Source organism: Trematomus bernacchii, unplaced genomic scaffold (genome assembly GCF_902827165.1).
Source record: "Trematomus bernacchii unplaced genomic scaffold, fTreBer1.1, whole genome shotgun sequence".
NCBI lineage: Eukaryota > Metazoa > Chordata > Actinopteri > Perciformes > Nototheniidae > Trematomus > Trematomus bernacchii.
The window spans coordinates 17,588,908-17,604,509 of record NW_022987739.1 but is presented as its reverse complement, the minus strand read 5'-3'; the positions used below and the strand labels follow the sequence as shown (position 1 = coordinate 17,604,509).

General features: G+C 42.1%; 1 pseudogene; it reads left to right on the top strand.

Annotated features, from left to right (window-relative positions):
* The first annotated feature begins 2,704 nt into the window (after positions 1–2,704).
* LOC117495239 lies at positions 2,705–14,967 on the top strand (annotated as a pseudogene).
* Positions 14,968–15,602: the final 635 nt, after the last annotated feature.

The window sequence follows — 15,602 nt, the reverse complement described above, 5'->3', positions numbered from 1 at the left end:
TGCACACACAAATATGTGTTCCGTTTCATATACATCCAAACACAGAAAAAGTTTTACATATGTATTTTTGATCCTCACATATTTGTTTTCCATTTAAAACCGCTGCACCTACAAACACAAACCGCTTTCTGTGCATGGATCGCTGTGCATTCGTGTGTGGGTTTTTTGAGACTCCCCTGACGGTCACCCGATTCGTACTTGTAATTTTTTCTATCTATAGCCAATCAGATGTCTCCTCAATTCTAAGCCAATCACATGAGCGCGCCCCCACGAGGGTAGATTTCTTGCGTTCATGACGTAGCGCTTCATGTACGCATTTTGCGCTGTCCGGAGCAGGGTTTCCGCCAACAGAATTTATTTTACCGGACAAATTTGAAACTTACCGGTCATGTTTCAATAATAATAATAATAGAAGAAGAATTGTGTAGCAGAGTTTCCGTTAGCAGGTAATTACCGGACTATGACCGGATATGGCTAATAACACGGGAGTAAGGATCATCTATTTTCCTCTCTCCCTCCCTCTCTCCTAACAGCCCGTCAGTTTCTCATGCAGCTCGCTAAAACTTCACTCGCGTTTATGTCCATATCGATCAGATCCAGCTCTCCTGATCGGCCTTTATAGAGAGCACCGATCAAACTATTAAGAGTGAATATCGGCCGATAATGACCGGCGGGGCTCCCCCCGTTGACAGTTCACTGTCTAGCACTGGCTTCGTAGTGCACTGATCGATTAGGCTAAGCTAACCTGTAGCTGCTCCCTCCACACTCACAACAACTTCATACAGACTTAAATAAAGCAGCTGTATTCGCCATACAGGAAACATACATTTAAAACGGTTTTGCCTGCCGTTTTTATGTACACAAGCATTCATTAATGGTTCGGAAAGTGGCACTGTACCTTAATAATATAAAGGCTTGTATTTGCGTGCATTTCCTGCTCGGAAAGTGGCAATGTACTGAGAGTGGAGGTGTCCTGAGATTAGCGCCTGCAGGCAGGCTCCATGGACCTGTCAGCTCCGGACAGCGCAAAATGCGTACATGAAGCGCTACGTCATGAACGCAAGAAATCTACCCTCGTGGGGGCGCGCTCATGTGATTGGCTTAGAATTGAGGAGACATCTGATTGGCTATAGATAGAAAAAATGACAAGTACGAATCGGGTGACCGTCAGGGGAGTCTCAAAAAACCCACACACGAATGCACAGCGATCCATGCACAGAAAGCGGTTTGTGTTTGTAGGTGCAGAGGTTTTAAAAGGAAAACAAATATGTGAGGATCAAAAATACATATGTAAAACTTTTTTCTGTATTTGCATTTTATTTACATGTATATGAAACGGAACACATTTGTGTGTGCATTGACAAACACAAGTGTGGATCCGGAAATACAAGTGTGAATCCTTTTGCGGATCATGAAATACAAGTGTGAATCCTTCTGTGTGCATGTGTGTATTATGAGACTGTTCTGAGCCCATACTTATCATGGCTGCCACTGAGGGACTTCCGGGTCATTTCACTCCGTTAGGAAGGTTCCTAAGCTAAATGAGCCTCGTCTCAATACCCCTCCTCGACTCCTCCTTTCCCTCACTCGCGTCCCTTCCTTGCGTCTTAGCTCCGCCTCCGTAAGATGCGAGCGAGAGACACGAGGAGGTGACGCGAGGACAGAGGAGTCCTCAGGTATTAATTGGGATGTCCTCGTTCACTCAAACGTCACTCTTAAACGACGTCTGTTAATGATGACATGTGCACAGCTGTATCCCCTCTCATTGGGTTTAACTGAATAACCCCTTAGAACCGGCCCATTTATTGTTAAATATGTATTTAAATGATAAAGCTTTCTCTTTTTTAGTCAAGGAATTCAATGTATGATGGTTGGTCCTGCTTTTGTGTTCCGTTTTGGTGTAAAATGTACATTTCAATAAAATTATAATTATAATAATGTGAAAGCCTTTACTCTGAACATGTGTGTCCTGTAGATCCCCACATTTACCACAAACCCACATTCAGGACTGTGCATTTTAAATAATTGAACTTCTGAATATCTTAACACAAAACAAAACAAATAATTGTTATTTATCAAGATCTAGCCATTTATGAAATAGCTTTCTTAATAGCTATGTTTTAGTGACGTTCAAGATCATTAAACATGACTTAAATTGTTAGTATAACCTTAAGAAATGAATTGCACATAATAATTCCCACGGAGCTGTGAGCACTTATACATTTATGTGACGCTTTTCCACTCATTCTTCCAGTTCTCCGTTTTCCTGTGTTGAAATCGACCAGCTGTGAAGGTGGGGGCGGGGCTTTTATATGCGAGTAGTAAAAACACTTCCGCGTAGTCTGCTCTCGTGTATCCTCCCTTTCGTCTCCTCCCTCACCCCTCCTCCCTCACCCCTCCTCGACTCCTACGTGTGCATTTCAGCTATTGGGACGTCCTTCAAAATGGCGTGTCTTGATCGATTTCCGGGTCAAGTCCCGGAGGAGGGGAAGAGAGGAGTCGAGGAGGGGTATTGGGATGAGGCTACAGACTATTCGACCGCAACCACGGTCCCATGGAGGTCCACCGGAAGGGGAGGGACTTCGCCTCTCTATTACGCTGCTTCACTGTGACTGGTCAATTGCTTCAGTGGGAGGGACCAAATGCAGCTATTTATACCAGCACAGACACCAGGTATGTTTAGAAAAAGGTGAAACCTTGAAGAGTGAAGCGTGAAGCGTGAAGCGTGAAGCGTGAAGCGTGAAGCGTGAAGCATTTAAATCCAACAGAAGCTGCATAGTGTGAGGAGAGAATACATTTTACTTCAAGAAAAGATGAAGTGGCCAGTGATTTTTGTCTTGCTGAACATATGCTCACAGGTAAAGTAATGGACTAACATGTGTTATAGTAATTTTGCTTATTTCATTTCAGGCTCAGAAATCCTATTTTTAAAAAGGAGTGATACAATGTTACAGTCAAGTAGTAGAAACTTGAATTTCATATAAAACCATAACCGTTTTTATTAATTTCTTATCTACATTTGCAGGCTGCAGCACAAGGTATGTATTTTATATTTTACCATAACTACACTGCAGATGGTATTATCATTTTCATATGAGAATGAAAGGGCACAAAATATTGATGGTATATGTATCTGTAAATGAATCAATTTCTCAGGGTGTAAAAAAGTAGGCTACTATAAAGATGCTCTCTCATCAGATATCGAAGTATCCGTGTTCTCTGCAACATCGAAGAGCGCGATTCTCAGATGGACCGGGGTCCACGGAGCCAGCTCATACAAGGTCATCGCCGCCCCCAAGAACTCCCCAGGCAGCCCCGTTGGTTATGCCTTGTTTGGTCCAAACACAGTGATGGGCACCATCAACTCTCTGTCCCCAAACATCATGTATACATTCACAGTTGCAGCTCTGGATAATGATCAAGAGATACTAAACAATGGAACTATCGATTCTTCCTCAGGTGAGGTAACGTTCTGGTGCATGTGTTTTAGTTAAGTTAGTACAGTAGGCCTACCGTTTTATTCTGTGATATTCGGGCAAACTAATTATGCATATATATATATATATATATATATATATATATATATATATATATATATATATACAAAAGTATTGGGACACTCCTTAATCATTGAATACAGGTGTTTCATTCAGTCCCATTGCCACAGGTGTATCAAATCAAGCACCTAGCCCTGCAGTCTGCCTTTACAAACATTTGTGAAAGAATGGGTCGTTCTAAAGCACTTTATAAATGTAATTTATTATTAAAGAGCTCACTGAATTCGAACGTGGTACTGGAATATGCCACCGTTGCAACAAGTCAGTTCGTGAAATGTCTTCTTTCGTAGATATTCCACGATCAACTAAGTTCTATTATTGCAAAGTCTAAGCGTTTAGGAACCACAGTAACTCACGTAAAGTTACAGAGCAAGGTCTCCGAGTGCTGAGGCGCAGAGTGCTTAAAAGTCGCCAAAGCTCTGCTGACTCAATAACTACGGAGTTCCAAACCAGCTCTGGCATTAATATCAGCACCCAACGGTGCTGCCACTGGACTCTGGAGCAGTGGAAACGTGTTCTGTGGAGTGACGAAACACGCTTCTCTATCAGGCAGTCTGATGGACGAGTCTGGGTTTGGCGAATGCCAGGAGAACGTTACCTCCCGGACTGCATTGTGCCAACTGTAAAGTTTGAGGGATAATGCTATGGGGTTGTTTTTCTGGGGATTCTTAATGTTTCATCTTACCAAGTCATTTTGGACAATTCTATGCTTCCAACTTTTGTGGAAACAGTTAGGGGAAGGCCCTTTTCTGTTCCAGCATGACTGTGCCCCAGTGCACAAAGCATGGTCCATAAAGGCCTGGTTGGATGAGTTTGGTGTGGAAGAATTTGACTGGCCTGCACAGAGCCCTGACTTGAACACCTTTTGGGATGAACTAGAATGGAGATTCTCCAAAATCTTGTAGAAAGCCTTTCCAGAAATTAATATAGCTGCGAAGGGGGGGACCAACTTCATATTAAATGCCCAAGAATTTGGAATGGGATGTCATAAAAGCTCCTGTAGGTGGCCCAATACTTTTGTCTATATAGTGTATGTGTATACACATTACAGTCAGAATGTTTTTTAAACATTTGTTATCTGAATAACTAATGTAACGTGTACATTTAAACGCTTACATGGTACTTTGATGATGAGCAGAGGAGCACAGAAGAGTCACTGTTAGTTCCTCATGATTAAATAAGCCTTTCTTTAAGCAAATCATTTTATTTTTATTACATTCAGAATTCAAATTGACGTACTGTTGCAGACACAAAATAGTTTGCCCTGAAATCTGTGGGTAAAAAGATGGATTGCATTGCCAACTATCGCTGAGAAGGTGGAGGAAGGTGGAGTATCTCGTCAAACTGTATTTCTTGTGAATCTTTTAGCTCCTGAGGTGATGGATCCCCTCCGGACAGTGAAGTCGAAGGACAGCAAGACTTTTATGGTGTCTTTCAGCTTGAAGACAGGGCTGACATCTTACATCATACGATTGCAGAATCCCAACCGCTTCATCAGAGAAAACATCGTGTTTTCCTCCCCCGCTGAGATTGAGTCCCTCGAACCGTACACAGAGTACTCACTCAGCATCATGTCTGTGAACAGTGGAGGCCAGAGCCAGCCATCTTCCTCTGTGACTGCAAAGACAGGTAGTGTTTGTGTCCATAATTCAAGATTGAGAAACAAAACCTCAAAAATGTATTCAGTGGGTAAACAAATAACACCCAAGGGCTGGATTATCTGTAGAAATGAGTCACATATTCAGGAAGAAACATATGTGCTGTTCTTTCTCAGTCTCCATACCCTGTAGAAAGTCACTTGATCTCCTTCATTGTCATTGTTTTTGTTTGCCGTTTTGCCATTATTCACCTCTGATTTAATTTCGCTTCCTTGAATGTAGGTTTCTTTATATGTAAGATTAGAATAACTATAACTACAGGGTGGATTGATTTATACATCCACCATATTTTAAGAAATGATAACGGACGCTTTCCATCGCCCATGTTTGAAACTAAAAAACAACTTTTTTACATCTAAATTTAAACATGTGAGATTGATTGCTCACTTATTTCAGAAACATGAAAACTATGATTTTCATTTTTCGTATGTGCATAAAATGCTGTGAAGGGGCTGTACTTGGGTGCAGCCCCACATTCTGGACATCACTGCTTGGATGACTACTGACAATAAAAAAAAAAAATAAAAAAAATTTGATTCACAAAAAAGTAAGGGCTTGACTAGGACTTAACTGCTGTAAAACATACCAGAAACATGGACTCAAGATATGTATTCCCTTAAGACTTGGCTTCAAAAGCATACATCTTAAATGACTAAGTAAGCAACAATCAAAGTCAAGAGAAACATATTTACTCAAAGTACAGTCGCCCTAATCGCTTCATAATGTTAAACTTTGTCCCCCTCCACAGTGTTGCCCCCTCCTCAGCTCTCCGCCTCCTCTCCCAGCAACGACAGCATCACTGTGTCCTGGGCTCCTGTTGCCAACGCTGTCCAGTACAGCCTGTCTCTGTACAAGTTGGCTGGAACACCACCATCATCAAGCACAACACTTCCAACACCAATTGGATCGTCTCCGGCCTGGATATTGGCTCAGTCTACGTCATAAAGGGTTTCGCCTGGGACCCCGAGGGCCGCCAGGGAGAGGACAGTCTGTACATCAACCAGATGACAAGTAAGCGTGCACCGAGACTCTTTTCTGTGTGTGTGTGTGTATATGGAAATACCCATGATTGCTCCTATAAGTATATAGAGTCCATGTGCCTTTTTATTGATCATGTAAGAAATATTATACGTGTAGTGATAAGAGAAAATATTAACTAGGCAATGCAATTTTAAATAAACTTGTCACAGAACTTCATGTTATATTGGGTTTTTATAAGTATTACATGTTACTTGTTAGACGCTTTTATCCAAAGACTTACATACTCAATACTGTGGGCAATCCCCACAGGAGCAATTTGGGGTGAAGTGTCTTGCCCAGGGACACAACGACATGCTGACTGCAGTGGGGTTTGAACCTGTGACCCCCTGACCCGAATACCAACGCTCTATCCACTGCACCACACGCCTCCTCCACACAAAAAAAGTTTTTGCTTTTCAGAAACATTTAACCTCTTCACAGTCTGAAATATATATATAGTGGAGCCTAAAACATGACTTAAGACACAGAATATTGTGTAAAAACATATCTTCAAATGATTATCATGGGATGTAGCCTATAAGCTACAAAAAAATAACTGAAGTCATATGTCTCTGTCTCTTTCTCTGTCTCTATTCTATGTCTCCTGTCTCTGTCCTCTGTCTCCTGTCTCTGTGTGTTCCTGTCTCTGTCTCTCTCTTGTCTCTGTCTCTCTCTCTCTCTCTCTCTCTCTGTCTATGTCTCTGTCTCTCTCTCTCTCTCTCTCTGTTCTGTCTTGTATGTCTTATATCTCTGTGTATGTGGAGCCTAAAACATATATCTCAAGGTTCAAGGTTCTTTATTGTCAATCTGACATAGCTACAGAGTAATTATGCAGTTGAAAATCTTATGTCACAGGCTTCTCCAACAATGCAACATAACATAATAACAATAAGAGCAAGAGCAATATAATAATAATAGTTATAAAAATGAAATAAAGTTATGATGTGGAATAGTGCAGTATGAGTCTATATACAAGTTATTGGAATGATATATATATATATTAGGTATTAGATACATACTACTGAGTAGCAGTTGAATGTTTGAAGTTGTTTCAACAGTTCAATTTTTTAACAGTCTCACTGCCCGCGGGAAGAAACTGTCTCCGAATCTTCTTGTCCTTGCCAGGATGCTGCGGTAACGTCTGCCAGACGGCAACAGAAAGAACAGTTGTGGCTGGGGTGATGGGGGTCTTTGATAATCCGTAGTGATTTCTTCCTGAGCCGCTGGGAGTAAAGGTCCTCCATGGATGGCAGCTCCGTCCTGGTGATGTGCTGTGCAGTTTTCACCACCCTCTGTAAAGCCTTACGATCGAGGTCGGTGCAGCTGCCGTACCAGGCCGTCATGCTGCCAGTGAGGATACTCTCTATCGTGCACCTGTAGAAGTTGCAGAGTATCCTGGAATCCATTTTGAACCTCCTCAACCTGCGGAGGAAGAAGAGCCGCTGTCGAGCTTTCTTAGTGATGGTGGTGGTGTGAAGAGACCATGTCAGGTCCTCAGTGATGTGGACCCCAAGGAACCTGAAGCTTTTGACTCTCTCCACCGTAGTCCCATTGATGGCGATGGGGGCGTGTCCCTCTCCCTGCTGCTTCCTGTAGTCCACAATCAGCTCCTTTGTTTTGCTGATGTTGAGATGGAGGTTGTTCTCCTTCCGGTGCAGAGGTTTTCGACCTCCTCTCTGTATCGTCCGTCTCGTCTCTGTGATCTGGCCGATGACGGTCGTGTCATCAGCAAACTTCACGATGGTGTTGGAGCTGTGTGTGGCCACGCAGTCGTGGGTGAACAGGGAGTAGAGGAGAGGGCTGAGCACGCAGCCTTGAGGGGCACCGGTGTTGAGAATCAGGGTGGAGGATGTGATTTTTCCCACCCGCACTGCCTGGGGTCTGCCCGTCAGGAAGTTCAGGATCCAGTCGCAGAGGGCGCTGTTGAGTCCGAGGTCCTCTGAGCTTGATGGCCAGCTTGGAGGGCACAATGGTGTTGAATGCTGAACTGTAGTCAATGAACAGCATTCTCACATATGTGTTCCTCTTCTTCGGGTCCAGGTGTGAGAGGGCAGTGTGGAGGGTGAGGGCTATGGCGTCGTCTGTGGACCTGTTTGCTCTGTAGGCAAACTGCAGGGGGTCCAGAGATTCAGGGGGGGAGGAGGTGATGAATAATTTGACTAACCGCTCAAAGCACTTCATTATGATGGAGGTGAGTGCTACTGGGCGGTAGTCGTTGGGGCAGGTGATGATTGTCTTTTTGGGGACAGGAATGATGGTGGAGTGTTTAAGACATGTGGGGACTACAGACTGCAGCAGGGACCTGTTGAAGATGTCTGTGAACACCTCTGCCAGCTGAACTGCACACACCCTGAGAACACGGCCAGGGATGCCATCAGGTCCAGGAGCCTTGTGTGGGTTAACCCTTTTAAAGGATTTACACACATCTGCCCTATTTAAAACAAAAGGGCAGTGTAGCTCCTGGTCCCTCTGTACCTCCACAGCCTGGCTGCTCTCAAAGCGTGCAAAAAACTGTTTAGCTCATCTGGGAGAGATGCGCACGCAGACACTCCCGCAGCACCCCCCCTGCTCCTTTGTAGTCAGTCATTGTCCTTAGTCCCGCCCACATATTCCTAGTGATTCCTTCAAATGATTATCATGGGATGTAGCCTATATAAGCTACAAAAAACATAACTGAAGTTGTTTGAAATAGTATTAAAACCCTTTGTTTCATAAAGGAAACTACTCCATTTAAGAAGTTCTACATTTGAACTTGGGCGACTCCTAGTGGTGGTATTCAAAAAGACACATAGGTAGCACTGGTCTTCTCTGGAGTGTCTTATTCGTCCACAAAGACTTATGCCATCACAAGAATACAAAAACTGTACAAATAGAACTAGTTATAAAGCCATGTTCAAATAAGTGTTGACATGTAAACAGTCATTTGATGCTGAAATAGTGGGTCTCTGTGTTGGTTTGAACTATATAAAATATTTTCAACCTCAGGCTGTGACATCTATATCTAAGAACGGCAGCCATCTGATGAATACAGTATTATTAGTAAAAGTTTTCCTCACGAAACATTACTGGTAAGAGTAATTTAGAAACTATTACTCTAATTATACTACTCTACTCCTCTTAGTGTACTTTTATCTAATGCAACATTGGGCATGTTTTCACAGGACCTCCTGTGCCATCTATTGCCAATTTCTCCATGGTGATAAATAACGGTTTGGCCGGTATCTCAGTATCCTGGGAACGGGATGAGGGAGTCTTTGGGTCCTTCCAGTACCATGTGATGAGCGACCAGAACCTCACCTGTAACTCCACATCCAGCTCCTGCACCCTGTCTCCAGTGGGCTGCGGAGAGGTACACACCGTCCGGGTCAGCACCTCCGACCACCGGGCCCAGCGACCCATCCGGCCCCGTGGTGTTCATCACCTGTGAGTATTAGACTACATTTAGTTCCGATCACACTTGTGAACTATCTGTTTGTAATAGGGCACCGTAGACATATAATGAGCAAGCCATAATAATGCAAGGAGTATTGGATTAATCACAAGACACTGTATTAGGTATAAGTGTTGGTTGGTTGGAAGTTATTTAGTTCATTACATCTTATTTAGCATCACTTTTATCCAAAGTTACTTGACTTCGATCCATAAATGTGACTACAGGATCAATTTGAACCACTGATCCTTCCATTAATGGATTATCAAAATTGATTAATTTTAAAGTTGACAAATCTATTAATCTTTGCATATTTATGATCTGTTTACGAGACAGCTATAAGATAATTCAATCTCCACATTCTCTTCAAACATAAAATACATAAAAAGCTTTTTCTTCCCATCAGAAGAATTCTTAATTTTCTCATCAATTTAATAGATAAATCTAATATAAAATAAAACCGATACTTTGAACATACACTTCGCTACAAGAGTTAGGATTACATTTAGTTGTTTAATGAGAAAAACATTATGTTATACGTAGAATTCTAGCATTAACACATTAGTGCTAGATATGGATAAAAAAAAGATGGCGGCATTAGTTTGCTCTGAAAACCTCTGTCATTAAAATATGACTAAACTCCCTGCTGTCCTGTCCGGTCAGTCCCCTGCCCCCCACAGTCTCTGGCTGTTGTGGAGTCGACAGAAGGAAGCTGCACGCTGACCTGGGACACGGTGACTTACGTCGACAGCTACACAGCCTTCATCAAGAGAGGAGACGGTGCAGAGGAGAGCTGCAACACACCACCAGCAGGAGCTGCACCTACAACTGCACATGTGGCCACACATACCTGATGTCTGTGATGGCCTTCAACCAGGCTGGCAGCAGTCCTGAAGGACAGGTTCTCAACTACACCACCTGTAAGTAGCCACTGAGGGGACAGATTTGAATTCATGATGTTCTGTGTATCACACCCCCTGTGTGTCTTTCAGTGCCCTGTTGTCCAGAGGGTGTATCCATCTCCGCCGTGAGCACTGACACTTTGAGATCACGTGGACGGCCTCTCGGGGGGCAGAGCTGTACCAGACTCGAGCTGCAGACAGTTCAGAGGTCATCCTGTGTAACGACACGGCTCCGGTGTGCGCCCTCTCTGACCTCAGCTGCGACAGTTCCTACAGCGTGGTGGTGACACCCTGCAACGACATCAGCGGATGCAACCGGGCATGCAAAGCTCACACACAAAGCACAGGTATGAAACGTGTGCCCACATGTATCCAGCAAATATCCAGTTACATTTTTAAGTTGTAACGTTTTCCACTTTATTTCATTTTCAGATTTCCCATTAAACAGCAGTAAAACATCAGTTAAAAAAAGTTTTGAATGACTTCAAATGCTTGATATCTAATATTATTAACTAGACTGGTCATCAGAGAGCTATACAGTATCTTTTAAAACTACACATAGGCCTACAGCCACTTCATTAATTTCACATCCATTCCTCATGTACTATATGTGGAGTAGTCTCAAAGGTTTGATCATACTCTCAATTCCTCTTCTCCTCCACCCGTCAGCTCCATGCATGCCGATGAATCTGATGTTGACTCGGAGAAACTCCTCCTGCTTCAGTGTCAGCTGGACTGCAAACAACAGGCTTGCTAATTACACCGTGACAGCGTCGGGAGATGACGGCACACGCACCTGCAACACCGACGGAAACGGCTGCGACATCACTGACCTTCCTTGTGGCTCTAACTTTGAAGTCAGCGTCATAGCAACCAGCCCCGCAGGCTTGGGTTTACCCAGCTACTCTGAATTTTCGGAAACAGGTGAGTGGTCAAAAGTTTTGATTGAACCATTTTAATATAAAGCACAGGCAGGAATTAAAAACAACAATATAATAGCATGCTAGTGACGTGTAGCGCCACCTACAGCCTCAAGAACACCTTCAGGGTTCCTCAGCATGGAATACCAATACGAACACAGATATATTTGTAATAAAAACTGATTTCTTAGTTAATATCAAGCTGTCTTTTGCTCTTTTCTGCTGTAACAAATGTAAATTCCCCTCTGTGGGACGAATATAGGTATTCTGATTCTGATTTTGATACAGATGGTAGTTTTGTGTTCCAACCCTAAACCACATTTATCATCCTCTTCTACAGGACCGTGCTGCCCGGTGGATCTGACAGTGGATCAGGTGACGCAGGCAATGAGCAATGTGTCATGGTCTCCCGCTAAAGGGGCGCATACATTCATCACTTCCATAACATCAACGCGTGGTCACGCCCGCTGCCACACCATGGACCCCCACTGCCTCATGGGATGCATCACCTGTGGGACCAACACCGTCACCATGGAGGCGATCAGCCACAGCGGGCGCCAGTCAAACTGCTCCTATGAGGGCTTCTCGTCCAGTAAGTGATTGGGATTTCTACCAATGAAAAGAAAATACTTTGCAATTGTAGTTTATCTACCAGAAAGCACTGACATGACACTTTTATCATTAAAAAAAAAAAGAAGCAATACATATCTAAGACGATTGTTTATGGTATGTATCTATATAAAATAGGAATCTGTTAATAATTTTCAATAAAATTGGATTTGAAACACTTTTTTATTTATTTGTACAAAAGGGGTTCTCAACTTTTTGTAGTTCTTTTTAAGATTACAAAAAATGTTTGAGGCCAAGCCTCCAAACCAAAAAGTAAAAACATAACATTACAAAAATAGTTAAAAAAAATGTATCTGCTATAAAAAAAACTAGAAATAGTTTTGTAAGCCTACTTCTATTAATCTAACCATTTAGCATTATCTTCGTGGCCCAATAGATGGCGCTCTGACACCCACACAAAACAGTAGAGTGCATACCCTTTTTGTAAAACAACACAACACACTTTAAATTCAAAGCCATTTATTGACTGCTTTGTTCATGTGCGTCAGGATTAACATTTGACAGATCGGTGAAATATGTTCCAAAAATTAAAACAATTTTTGTCATGCTCTCTTTGAATGGGCTGGTTATCTTTCTGACATTAAAGCCACTGCAGAAACCTCACTTCATCTCTCTCTTCTCCCTCAGGTGCCTGCTGTCCATCAGGCGTCCGGCTCTATGGGATGGCCCACAGCTCTCTGCGGGTGCACTGGCGCGGTGCTGGCAGCAGCCACAGCTACGTCACAGAGCTGGTGGGCAGCAGGAACAACTACACCTGCACCGCCTCCCCCGGGGAGAGCAGCTGTGATGTTCCCAACATCCAGTGTGGGGATGTCTACACTGTGGTGGTGGCTCCGCTCACACCAGAGGGCAGCAAAGTCCTCTTCTGCGCCCAGAGGATCTACTGGTAGGATTGTGACATCTCTCTCAGTTGTTTATGATGATAAATAATATAGGAATTTAGTTTGGAGCTAATGTTTTTGTTTGTTATATTAAAAGTTAACCCTCTGTTTATGCTCTTAACAGAAAAGTTTTAGCACTAGTGCTTTTCTGTATTCGGGAGCACAACAGTAGTAAAGACGATTCAAGCACCACAGGACAAAAAAGGTGGCATAGCTGAATCATTAAAAAATGATGACAACATTTTGACTGAATTTCAATCTTTTTTTCCCCTGCCCTCTCAGTCTCTTGCGCAGGCAGCAACCTTGGTACAGGTGAGTGTTATAATATGCAAAAATATATTTATAACTATTTTAAAGGTGGGGTAGGTAAGTTTGAGAAACCGGCTCGAGATATACTTTTTGTTATATTCCATGGAATGCTCTTAACATCCCGATAGCAATGAATATCTTAAGTGCTTTGACAAAAAATCCATAACAAAATGTCATCTGTGGAAGCCGTAATACTGTAAAAAGCACGACCAATCATTTTAGCCGGCCCGGCTAAAATAACTGGATGGCCTACCTGCCTGTCAGCCTTCCATCTGTGCACAAACTTATCTCGTGCCCTCATTGGTCATGTGCACGTTCGTGTGTTGGAGGGGCTCTGTAAGGAAGTAGCAGATTTTTTCCGGTTGTGTATTTTCAAATTCTAGCGCACTTGAGCTGGTTTCTCCAAAATTACCTACCCCACCTTTAAGAAGTTAAATTATTATTTTTATTTTTCTCTAATGTCATTTCAACCTGTTGTTCTGCAGTGATATACAGAGGAAAGAGAAGCGTGGACTAGATATGGTAAGTAAAAATACGAAATACAGAAATATATTGCGTCTCACCTGTAGTGGAAGCTTTACATAGCAGCAACTGCTATAGTGGTTGAATAAGAAGCAAGCAGAAAGTTATGTGAAGCCAGTGAGCTTGCCTCTTTGAGACCAGCTTTTAAACATCACAATATAATTAACCATATGTGTGACAATAAAGCAAGCTAAAAGATGACCTTTTATGAAAACACCAATATTAAAGCAACACAGGCACGACATGAAATTTGAACAGAAACAAAACTCTGATATTGATATCTCTTACAGTAAGACATAATCAAGTATATTATACATGTTCAGCTATAATGATGATTCCCTCTGCTGGTCACAATAAAACATTATTTTATCAAAATCTGAAAACTTTGACTTGACACTCTGCTGTTATAAGATGTAACAATTTACTTGATGAATATACATTTCTTCAAACTGAATGTGACTGAATCTCTTCTCCACAGACGCAATACCTCCATCTTCCTTTTTCTCCTCTTCCTCCTTCATCAGTCCCGCACCACTCCAATAAAGCTAACTCGTGGATGAATAGAAGAACGACTTGCCTGCACTGGACAACATGCCTGTGTGTTGTCCAGTGGTGATAGTGAAATCATTTTAATAATACATTTTAATGTGTTTTTTATGTCTGTATCACTGATAAAACAATACCCCTCTATTCCGTAAACTATCTTGATCAAGCACTCTAAGAGAGTGCATATTTTTGCTGCTCATAATAATTATCATGAGGCAAAATTCACAATGTGGACATGAAAAATGTTAAAAGTACCTCATGAACAAATCACCATATTGACAAAAAGATCAATTGGCAAAAGAGTAACAGTGCCCAAGCAGACCTTGAAGAATATTTTGCCCCTTCATTTTCTGAATAATTGATTGGATGGTTGGCCAAAAAGTAAATAATAATTGTAGGACCGGCCCCAAGTAGGAAGCCTCCTGAGGATGAGTGGCGGACGGTGATCTGTGTCACCTCATCATGTGTTCTCAGGATGAATTCAACTGTTTGTGATATGTGTCTCTGTTGTTGTGAAAACCTGATTCATAGATCAGTAAATAAATAATTCCGAGCATCATTTCTGTGATGTGTGGTTTATTTTGCCCATAGATTTGTGCTTCAAAATCTTGTTTTTGTGCCAAATTGTGGCAGACCATAACTAGTGTACCTACTCCAATACTTTTAACTTCCCTCGGTTTGTTTGATAACTTTTGAATATACATTTTAACTACAAGGTATTATTTATATTTAATAAGATCAGCTTCAGATCTATCCATCAGATTCAATTATAATGCAATATATATTCTACCGAAACGGGCCTTTATATAATGAGGTCTTTTACTTATCTTGTTTGTTAGTAGTGTTCACATTTACTTTCTATCTTTCTTACCTAAAAGAATAGTGAACAAAATTGTTACCCGGCCACACTTTGGACATTTTCTTTTCCTGCTACAAAGAAAGTTGTCCGGCAGGAAGTCCTTTTGTGTGTGAATGTGTGCTTTTGGCAAGTTTTCATAACTGGTCTAAATGCTCAGACACCTTGGTGAAAATTAATCCTAGTTGTAATACTGAAACTAAGCACATTTGCTTCAGTGTGTTGTTCTGACCCCCGGGGCAATTTACTAAAACATTAGTCCTTATTTAATTGTAGAATATTTAAAGGTCACCTATTATGCAAAATCCACTTGTTCATGTCTTGTATACATAAACATGTGTCCCCTCTGTGTACAAAGATTGTGAAAGTTT